The sequence below is a fragment of the Berghia stephanieae genome, chromosome 4 (genome assembly GCF_034508935.2).
Source record: "Berghia stephanieae isolate SIO BIC M18660-M18661 chromosome 4, UCSD_Bste_1.3, whole genome shotgun sequence".
Classification (NCBI taxonomy): Eukaryota; Metazoa; Mollusca; class Gastropoda; order Nudibranchia; family Aeolidiidae; genus Berghia; species Berghia stephanieae.
In genome coordinates, this window is record NC_088363.1 from 53,362,760 (window position 1) to 53,374,876 (window position 12,117).

General features: G+C 37.5%; 1 protein-coding gene across 2 annotated transcripts in view; it reads right to left on the bottom strand.

The window, feature by feature from the left end:
• The window catches only part of LOC144970815 (UDP-glucose 6-dehydrogenase-like), a 63,331-nt gene extending 54,848 nt beyond the window's left edge, over positions 1 to 8,483 (bottom strand). Inside the window, exon 1 of one of the 2 annotated variants that reach the window (XM_078910852.1) lies at positions 8,204 to 8,483. The gene's annotated coding sequence lies outside the window, so the exon portion shown is untranslated. Of the gene's footprint in view, positions 1 to 7,524; positions 7,803 to 8,203 lie in introns of those variants that run through there. The other variant, XM_078910853.1, reaches the window with a different exon arrangement.
• Between the last annotated feature and the right edge of the window lie 3,634 nt (positions 8,484 to 12,117).

A 12,117-nucleotide genomic window follows, 5' to 3' on the forward strand; every position in this document is an offset into this window, starting at 1 on the left:
TCAACACATAACAAGGAGATGATTTACAAGGAGAAAAAGATCATCCCCCAAAACTAACAATATTCATTTGTCGGTTTCCCTCCCAGCCAAGGACTACGGCAAGGGTTAGGACAAAACCAAGCAATCCCATTCCAAAGACAGAAAGAAACTCGGAAAACAGATATAGGGGATAGAAGACACAACAAGTGACCTCCTGCCTACCATGGGATCCCACTGACTTCTTTTTTAAAATTCGACCTCTTCCAATGTCCAGTGAAAGTCTTAGGCTTAAGACATTTTAACAAGTTGGGATCATAATATCATGTGTAACGTTGACTGAGTGACCGAATTTAGTGATAACTAAATAACCAACAGGCTGTATGTATAATGACAATAATAAAGAGCTGAGTGACGTCAACCTCGTTCCTTCTATATTTTTTCAGACTTAAGTTGTTTTTTAAGGCGTTTTGTCACTGCACGTCAGTGATGTGCTTTCTCCAAAAACGTGTTTACTCTGAGAGTTGTTTGTTTTAAACTTGTCATTTTTATATAGCGCAATATATATCCACTAAATGTCCACAAAACGCTTAACATACAGCCACAAGCCAACAGCAACACTGAACATGTAGACTTATACATGACGATGCTTGTGAGGTACAGTTACAATTTTCTTCGACGGATACAATGCTACTACAGGCCAGGTACTCATTTTACATCCCAGGATGGTGCGAGAATGTCTTTTCCAAAGACTTAACGCAGCCCACAGGGGCTCGAACCGGCGGCAAGCCGGTCTCAATGAAGAATCGTGTAAGACCACAAAGCCGCCATGGCTTTCACATATAAAAATAATAAACAAATAAGGTGTTTACTTCATTTCTCTCATTCGGGATCTGGGAACCGTTGTTTTAAACGAAACCAATGTGAGAATTTAAAAGATAACAACGATTAAACGATAACAAAATAGAGGGCAAGGACACAGCCCCGTATGATACGAATAACAAATATTAATTCTCTCCTTGCTGACTATTTTTCGGATTTCCCCGAAACGTCATACCCATCCAGTGTAAAAAAGATTTTTAAACTCTAACTTTGAAGAAATAAGTACCCAGAATGTTGTAAATAATTTTGTTAAATAAAACTAGATAGCCCTACAACACAGCATTAAGTTCTAATAACTTAAACCAAAATATTTCTTCAAATTTTGTTTATGTTACAAAAGAAATCTGAATGAGAAAAACGTTGGTTGAACCGTAACGAATGTTACGATTTTCCTATAGTTGGTAAGGGGAGGGTTAACCCTCACAGAAAGCCACACAAAGAATAATATAATGAAAAAATATGAAATTTTCAGAAAATGATGGAGAGGGTGTGGAGAGAGGGGGGATTGAGAGAAAAAAGGAGGAGGAGGAGGAGGAGGAGGAGGAGTCGAAGAAGAAGAAGAAGAAGAAGAAGAAGAAAGAAGAAAGAAGAAGAAGAAGAAGAAGAAGAAGATGATGATAATGATGATGATGATGATGGTGATAATGATGATGATGAGGCGTAGAAGAGGAGGAGGAAAAGCACGAGACAAGAGGAGGCGGAGGAAGGAGGGGAATGGACGAAATAGAAAGAAGGGAATATTTCATGGAGGAAAAACGATAGAAAAATAATGTACAATGTGAGCCAGAGAAATGTAATTATAATATCAACATCTCACAAAATAAGTAAATCGCGACGATCTTGATATAACAATTGTACAGGATATGACACGTTTTGCCGTGCGAGATGTTGATGTAACAAATATGTGAAATGGGGAGGAATTAAAAGAAAGAGGGAAAATGAGAGAGGAAGAAAGAGAGGATATGGAGGGAGAGAGAGAGAGAGAGAGAGAGAGAGAGAGAGAGAGAGAATGAGAGAGGTGGGAAAAAGTGTGAGGGGGAGAGATTGAGAGAAAGAATGAGAGGGAGAGAAGGGAGAAAGAAAGAAAATGAGAGAGGCGGGAGAGAGTGTGAGGGCGAGAGATTTAGAGAAAGAATGAGAAAGAATGAGAGAGAGAGAGAGAGAGAGAGAGAGAGAGAGAGAGAGAGAGAGAGAGAGAGAGAGAAAATATATTAAATATATATAAAGATATATAATTGAAATTGTGCAGCAACCCAGATGGGACAAAGTTTTATGCAATAGCGATTGAGCAGGATAAGAAGAAGTTTGGATAGACGTTGAGAACAATGTGATCTTTTTAAAAATTCTTTTCAGACGTTACGAATGTTAGAAGGGGGAAAATGAGAGGGATGGGGGGGGGGGAGGGCGAAGAGAAGAGAGAGGGAGAGGGAGAAGAGAGAGAGAGAGATAGAGAGAGAGAGAGAAAGGGGGGGGGGGGAGAGAAAGAGAGAGTGTGGGTGGGGGGTGTGGGGGGTGGGTGGGTGTAGGTCGGCTGGGAAAAGTTAAAAAACTGTGAATGAAAAATGTCTTGACCCAAAAAAACATGGATGATACAAATCTAGAGTGTACTGCATTACAATAGGAATACACATCATGATATGACCCCTTCTGACGACGCTAGATTGCAGAATGTTTTAAGAAATACTGATTGCCAAACACAAAACAGGAGAGAATCCCAGACCTGCCTACGGAGCAGGGTGGCTCAGCGGTCCGTTTTTTGGGGTTCTTTTTGCTTCGGACCCGAAAGGTGTATCGAGTTCGATCACCCGCCGCTGTGTTGTGTGGCCTTGAGTAAGTCACCTCGCCTTAAGCTCAATTTGCGGAGCTGCACTGAGGCTGACGGCTGGGTTATTCCAGTCTACTCTTGGAATAGACCCTAGAGACAAGTTTCCCTACGGGATGAAGAAAGGGTATTTTCATTTATATTTACTAATTATTACGACAAATTCGTAGAGGTTCATGAGAATTTCTAAGACATTACAATTTATTGAAAATGAAAGTTTTATGTCAATTTGTCTATATACTTTTATGGAATTTGAAGTTTGAAGTGTTATCTAATCCATGCGAGTGTAAATTGTTTATTTTCACATTTAACTATAGCGACTACAATTTGTATTATAAATCTTCACATTTTCAACAAGGCAGGTCCGGTAGAAGGAGCAGAGGGGGGACAAGAGAGAGAGAGAGAGAGAGAGAGAGAGAGAGAGAGAGAGAGAGGAGAGAGAGAGAGAGAGAGAGAGAGAGAGAGAGAAGAGGAGAGAGAGAGAGAGAATAGAATGAACACAAAACAAATACCCTTTGGTCGTAGATAGAATGAACACAAAACAAATGCCAATTGGCCCTATAAATAGAACGAGCACAAAACAAATACACATTGGCCGTAAGATAGAATGAACACAAAACAATTACCTATTGACCGTGTAGATAGAATAACCACAAAACAAATATATATTGTTCGTGTAAATAGAATGATCACAAAACAAATACCTATTAACCGTGTGGATATAATGACCACAAAACAAATACCTATTGACGTTAAATAGAATGAACACAAAACAAATACCTATTGGCCGTGTAGATAGAATGAAGACATCACAAATACCCATTGGCCGTGTAGATAGAATGATCACAAAACAAATACCTATTGGCCGTGTAAATAGAATGAACACAAAGCAAATACCTATTGGCCGTGTAAATAGAATGAACACAAAACAAATACCTATTGGCCGTGTAGATAGAATGAAGACATCACAAATACCCATTGGCCGTGTAGATAGAATGAACAAACAAACAAAAAAAAACAATACCCATTGGCCGTATAAATAGAATGAGCACAAAACAAATACGTAATGACCGTGTATATAGAAGGAACCAAAAAAACATAATTATTAAAATATGGGTGCCACGGCCTAATAACCCATTTTTCATATTTGCCTGGTCATTAAGCAGAGTGAGGATATTGATGCTATGCGTTTAGGTAAAATACTCACAACAGCCACCAACCGGATATAATGTATATACACACAAAACTATGTGTAACCTTAAACGTCTATTAGAGAGAGATATATTGGTCACTGCCTAAAAACCAAAGACCCCTCTATCATTCTCTTTCGCTTAATAAACTGCTCTTGTCATTGATTGCCTAGTAGACAAACATCATTAAGTTAAATAAAACTTTCTTGCTTTAGAGGTCTATGATCAAGAAACGAGATCCATTGACATGCATATCAAGTCTTAATATTCTTCCAATCATAATCAACAAATTTGTACAGAGCGCATTGCAATAGACCGTTTCACATCTTTGTTCACCTGAGAGGACTGTCTTGCATCTTGGAGATTAATCGTCAATGAGATTGTGTTTCTGTTCCCAGTGCATTACATTAGATTAAATCATTAATAATAATATAATTATCTCTGCAAAATAAGACATTTAATTATCAAGGTGGTGTTGATAGGCTATAAGGTGATCAAGGTAGGTTAATGACTGTTACTTGGATTGAAAAGGAGGGTTTAGCTTAATTAATCCATTTCCTCTCTGTCACGATAGGAAACCAAAAAAAAATCTTTAAAATCTTGAGCTTTTATATAGTGCAATATCCACTAAACGTGCTCAAAGCACTTTACAAAGGGTCCCTAACTAATTTTACACCTGAGTACAGTGAGAGAATGTGAGTAAAGAGCCTTTTCCAAGGACTCAACTATGTGCAGAGCAAGGCTCTCCCAGGACCTTCCGATCCGAAAGCGAGTGTCATAGCACAAAGACCACATAGCCGCACAAGAAGAAGAAAATTTTAAAAAGAAAAGTAAACAAACCAAAATAATATACAGTTTGATTTCTACACAGCTGTGAACTTAGAATCAGAAAAGTTAATAGACAAACTTCTCTTTTTTCTTTCGCTTCAATTCTACCTCCTACCTTTGGTGACTTCACAAGTATAACCAACTCTGGCTAATAACATGATAATGTTGTCACTCGAGAGGTGGGTTACTAGGCTGTAATCACTGAACTATGAACACCAAACTATGGAATACAATGGTCTCCCTTTATAAGCACTCTGGCTATAAGCATGCTTGGGGTGCGAATCAGAATTTTTACCATCTACATTTACCCTTTTATAGGTATAAGCACACTCACCGATAAGGACTTCGCTTATAAGCAGGCTCAATTTTCAAACTCCATTACTTTAAAATTAAGAAAATAAAAGAAAATAAATACAGTGCAACCTCTGGATAATGACACCCCTGAATAACGACAACCTCTGGATAGTGACATTGACCTCTGGTCCTGATTTTTTTTGCTATATGTTATTTGTAATAAAACCTCAAAAAAGCGATAAAACATTTTTAGTAAAACCCATGTTTAGCAACATTGTTTTAACAATAATCGGCAGTTGCTTGATACCCAACCATCGTCATCTCATACTCTTAATCAATGAAAAACAATTTTTCCCTCTCAATGAGATCATATTGTTACCAACCAATTAGGACACAGGTTTCCTACACTGCGTGGAATCAATGGTAGTCATATGGGACCACAACAAAAGAAGTTGATCAGTAGAAGTATTCTCAAGGGTCCATTAACCTTCCCTATTAGCTACCTGTCTGAGGTCAGTGGAGGTTAACTGATATCAGGCAATGCCGTAACCAATGGGGACACTTATGGATATTTATGGTCTTATAATATGTTGGAATAGCAGGGAAAATAATAACAATCTCTTTCACTTTATCATTTTCATTTGAAAAATCTGTTGTTTTTGACATCATTTTAGTTAATATCTATTTTTTTTTTAATATCGCAAGATGTTGGATCTGCCAATTCAAAGGCTTGTAAATTTTGGTGTGCACTTAAATAAAAATTTCGATATTCAAAACACATCAGCAGTATCGATATGAATTTTAATTAAAATCAAAACTAGATGTAAGCATCTCTGTTCTTGCGCAGTATTATCATATTGGCACTTGATTTTCTTGATTCATTTTTATTTTTGTTAAATAACTGGTATACCCTTTGTAAACAGGTGAAATACACATTCTAACATTGTAGGGAAGTGTCGTTTCTCAGGCGCTGGTCCACGCATCGCACTGTTATTTATTCACGGGTTTCACCACATCCCCTTTTTCTGCCATCTGAAAAACCCGGGAATAACGACACCTCTGGATAATGCCATAACTTTCCGGTCCCAGGTGATGTCGTTATCCAGGGGTTGCACTGTAAATAACTAAATAGAAATAGATCATGATTTTCTTTTAATACAAATGATTGACAAACAGGGTTAACAGAAACCATCAAAATGATCTGGAAGTGATGTATGATTCACACCTAACTGTTCCATCTGTACTTCATTTCACTTACACAAAACAATTGACCCCTCATGATGAAAAGGACAATGCATGACAAACATAAAATCTTTAGTGACAACAAAAAAACAGGCTCTGTAGTCTGTAGCTCAATCAAATGCTACCATCGGGGGAAAGGGAGGCAGAAATAGGGACAGGCATGTTGTGCATTTGTGAGGATGTTGACACAATGTTGGGAGCAGGGTAAAGGAAGGGAAGGCTCAAACTGTCACCAGATAAGGTTATAATTAATCATCGATCAAGACAATCATTTTGATGACACTAATTTATTTACAGTAGTGTTAAGAGTGCTTATGATGTGAGGTATGAAGACAAGGTTAGCACATGTACTCTTTGTCTCTGACTTCCTTGATTTCACAAATGCGCCAATTTTATCTTTTTTTAAATATTATATTTTACCCATATATGCACTCCGTACCAACAACCTCAGATGTTAAAGTGTGACAGTTTTCATTATATGGTTATCTTCAGTGAGTAGGAAATAGTTCACAGAAATGGAGGATAACATAAACAGGTGCATCCAAAGTTTACGCAAGCAACAATCTCAAGCTTCTCTACCCTTTGTCCCACACCTATGGCATAATGCTGTTGCATATTGTGGCAGAAGAAAAAGAGTTTGTTAGTATACAACCTACAACCCAGTGCATAATGTTATGTATACATCTGGAAACTCAAAGGAAAAAGGGTCTTTTATTTTCACTGTAATAGTAATATGAGCATTTAACAAAGCAAAAAAATCTGAATCCGCTCATAAGCACAGTCCGGATATAAACACACTCTGCTTGATTAGTGAGGACTGCCTATAAACAGAGACCACTGTACGTCTGTCTAACTTGGACAAAAATAAAAAAGACATATTTCTGACTCGAGGGTCAATGCACAAGAAGAACTGTTCTGAAACTGACATCAATACAACTCCACTATGGATACAAATTATCTATAAATACAACTACAAACACATGAACCTGGTGTCAAGTCTCAAGTGTCAAAATCAAAACAATTTTTTAAAAGACGAATTGTGATGCAAGCCTATGATCTATCATTCATGCAACAAAATTTCTTGGCTCACTAACAGTAACGTTGTGATGATGTTTTGAAAGAATACAGACACCTGTCTGGGGATAATGAAAATTTGTTATCCCCAGACACATATTTGAAACTCCGCTGTTTTAAACAATTATCCACATTCCAGAATATGGAATGTTTCAAAATGCACATAGAAATAAGGAAAGTTAATAAAATATCTATAAAAACATAAAATTAACCAACATTAAATTCACTGGCCTGTCGCTGAGTCTTTCCCAGTCACTGAATGTCTTGTTCACAACTGATCTAATGCATTTCCCTACCTGATCTTGTGATCAGAGGCTAGCCTACACTACACTTTCTCTACTGATCTTTTGATCATAGCTATTTTGGGTGGGAGGCACTTCTATGCACATAACTTTCCATCACAATGTGAATCACAGCATCTAATCTATTCTTGAAAGCATTGACACTCGGCGCTTCACCGACATTTGCTGGCAATGCGTTCCAACGTTCAATACAGCCTTTCATTAAACAAAATTTGATCTGAAAGCAAGACATTCAAAAACTAAAACCTAATGATTATCATAATAATAAAAATAATAATAATTATGATTATTATTCGTCGACTTCGAAGTGGATGTCATGGCCGAATGGTTTAGTCGTCTGCCCTGGAAGTTTTACCAGAATTTTTTGTGCGAGTCTATTCTTTCCTCCTTATATTAATATTATTATTATTATTATTATTATTATTATTATTATTATTATTATTATTATTATTATTATTATTATTGGGCCTTAATAATAAGGTCTAACAGAGCGACACCTAATGCCTGCCGACTGACTTTTCACTGCTCACATTCAGTTCAGTTCAGCTCACAACACGGAACTGTGACTTCATTATACATTGCGAACAACTTACCTTAGACTTAATTAATCCTTGGTCTGTTTCCTTTCGTTGTATTTTCTGATCCAAACTATTTTTCAGAGTATCGCAGACGTGTCTAAAAAGTCTTTTTAACTTTGTCGTTTAATTTACACTACAAAGCTGTTCGTATTCGTCTTCAAAGAAACAGAAACTAGGATTACGGGTCTTTGATAATCAACGAGATGTTGGTTAAAAACAACAATTAGAAATGAAACGAAAATGATAGTAATAGTAATCAGCGGCGTTGCGTGGGTGTGGCAATCTATAGTTCTGTGAAGCGTAACGGTAAGGGTGTGACCAGGGGAAAAAAAAGTAAGTACGTCTCCAAAGATTGAACCATATCATGACGTCATACGAAAAATACACTCCCTTACAGCGATAAAAGACCAAACAATCAATCTTAAAAAAAAAACAATATCTATTAAGAGCCACACACACCCGGTATTTAAACCCCAACGTCAAAACCGTGAAACAGGATATTCCACATTCAAGAAACATTCAATCCGAGACTCTTTTGCAGTCTAAGTCTATCATAATGGTAGTAGAAGTCTGATATCTGTCTATTTGATATTATTACACAAATCATAAGCCAGATTTAATTTGGGTATTTTTTTACAGAAAAAAAGAGAACAAAATTAAATTTATTACATAGGACTACGATTGACTCCAACATACCAACACTTCGCTACTATCATGTATCCAATGTGGTGTAGCTGAATGGTTCTGGACTCGAAAGAAACCTAGATTAGGTCCGTAGGTTCGAGCTAGCAATTGTAATTAGATACCTCTAAGGTAGTTCCTCGGAAGAGGCATTTTGCACACAATTTTGCCTATCCACCCAGCACTGATTGGGTCTCTGCAAGATGAGGGTCAATTAAATCAATCGATATTTGAAGAATGAATTCTTTAAACAATTTTTTTTTTAAATACGTGTCTTTCCAGAGTACGACAGTCAAATGGTTAAACTAGATGTAATATACATTATTTTGCATTAATTTTGGTTTGAGAATATATTACTTTTAGTTATCAAGTTTATACATAAATACACAGAGACAACAATGTATGAAAAAGGTATAATAAACGCTCAACATAGTGATAACCATCAAAATTTCACACATACGCACGCGCGCACACATGCACATACACACATACACGCACACACATAAACATACAGAGATAGAGAGAGAGAGAGAGAGAGAGAGAGAGAGAGAGAGAAAGAAACAGAGAGAGAGAGAGAAAGAGAGGGAGAGAGAGAGAGAGAGGTAAATATATACTATCAGATCCCCCCCCCCCCCCTCCCCATTTACGAGCCGACACTATGTTTCTGGGTCTGTAAAAGTTGACAGAATGTATTTTGCGATAGACTATCTTCCCACCAAAAGGGTAATGAGTAATTTCCACTTTCCGTTTCACCACATCAATCGTGTTAAACTTCGGCTCCAGGATTATTTTGGCTCTTGAGGACTACTATTATAGTATTATTTATTCATTACTAGTACAGCGGGGGGGGGGGGTTCATATGAAATGTCTACGTCATCATCATCATCATCATCATCATCATCATCATCATCACCATCATCACATTTTTTTTCTTCTCCTCCTCCTCCTCCCCCTCCTCCTCCTCCTCCCCTCATCATCATCATAATCATCATCATCATAATCATCATCAGCCTCATCCTCATCATCATGACCATCATCATCCTCCTTCTTCCTTCTTCTTCTTCTTCTTCTTCTTCTTCTTCTTCTTCTTCTTCTTCTTCTTCTTCTTCTTCTTCTTCTTCTTTATCATCATCATCATCATCATCATCATCATCATCATCATCATCGTCGCCGACACTATGTTTCTGGGTCTGTAAAAGTTGACAGAATGTATTTTGCGATAGACTATCTTCCCACCAAAAGGGTAATGAGTAATTTCCACTTTCCGTTTCACCACATCAATCGTGTTAAACTTCGGCTCCAGGATTATTTTGGCTCTTGAGGACTACTATTATAGTATTATTATATCATTACTAGTACAGCGGGGGGGGGGGGTTCATATGAAATGTCTACGTCATCATCATCATCATCATCATCATCATCATCATCATCATCATCATCACCATCATCACATTTTTTTTCTTCTCCTCCTCCTCCTCCCCCTCCTCCTCCTCCTCCCCTCATCATCATCATAATCATCATCATCATAATCATCATCAGCCTCATCCTCATCATCATGACCATCATCATCCTCCTTTCTTCTTCTTCTTCTTCTTCTTCTTCTTCTTCTTCTTCTTCTTCTTCTTCTTCTTCTTCTTCTTCTTCTTCTTCTTTATCATCATCATCATCATCATCATCATCATCATCATCATCGTCGTCGTCATCATCATCATCATCATCACCATCGGGTTTTTTCTCTCCCTCAGATAGGGCCATAACCTGTTGACTACCACCCCCTTTAAGTCATTGCTGTTAGTATATTGTTTGTTTACGTTAATCTTATTTCTTTTAAAACAATGTAATGAAAAAGTCTCAGGTCTGAAACTTTTTTTTTCGACAATTTTGACAAGGTTAATACCATCGTAATTGATCGATATTCTAAAATGGAAAGGGAGGAGGGTTTGAAGGTGTTATGTTAAAGGCGAGTCCTGGGAATGTAGAACATCGGCAATTATGCTTATTTTGGCTGAGTCTTTCAGTTTATATGAGAAGCAGAATAAGAAGGTGATGAATGATGATGATGATGATGATGATGATGATGAGGAGGAGGAGGAGGAGGATGATGATGATGATGATGATGATGAGGAGGAGGAGGAGGAGGAGGAGGAGGAGGAGGAGGAGGAGGTCCTCTCGTAGCAGACAAACTTTATTGTTTTACTTACTAACTCGCTTAATTACTTATTTACTTACTTACTTACTTACTCCTCTGTGGTGTTTCATAAATACATACGGTCGACAGTAAGGATCGCCAGTGACTTCTGTCTTCCGCCAGCTTTCGAACCTCACCCCAGGTCCAACCGAAGAACGTCATCTCTCTTTCCACCGATCTTCTCCAAGTCTCCAGTGGTATTCCTCTATTGCGATTACCCTGCGGTGTCCATCTGAGTGCTATTTTTGGGATTGCTTGTCGTACATAAATTATATAATGTTTAACAACTGTCAGTTTATTAGTCTATTATTTTAATTTTTGAATGGAGAAATGAGATTTCGTTTGAACTATGAATCTCCCTCCCCCTCCTTGCCAAGGAGGCTTTCGGTCTGACATCAAGCCTGGAACGGGCCGACGATTTCCATCTCTGTGTTTGCATCTTCAAACGAATAATTAATCGAGTAGCCATAAGACAGTGAGATAAAGAACTGAACGCGTGTGTATGAAAGGTGGCAGACAAAGCACGTGTAATGGTAGCAGGTCTGACTTGTAATCAGGTCTGAGTTTCGATCACCAGTCGAAGTCGACAATTTTTTGGAGATGTTTTTTTTTTTCTTGTATTTTTCTTTATTGCTTTGGCACCTTTAATCCACATTCGTTCAGTTCTTTATCTTACACTGGTGCCTGCTCCTTAAGTTCTTAATTTCATAAAGCAGTGCTTTGACCATGAACTAAAAAGACAAAGAAACAAACCAATGTTTAAAATTGCCTATTTCCATCACCATGCACTGCGGCTGAATGTCGACAATGTTAATTTGTTAAAAATAATGTTTGAATTTGAACAATACAACAAAAATCTTGGTGTATGGAAAAAGTGAGGTTGATAGAAATCTAAAGATAAAGTTGCAAAATTTATTGCCATTTTCGAAGCGTCTGCTTACTAAAACCCGAGATCTCTGATAAAACCATCCGCAAACATAAATTTCTAGTATGTATTAAATTCGTTCAGTTCTTTATCTTACACTGGTGCCTGCTCCTTAATTTCTTAATTTCATAAAGC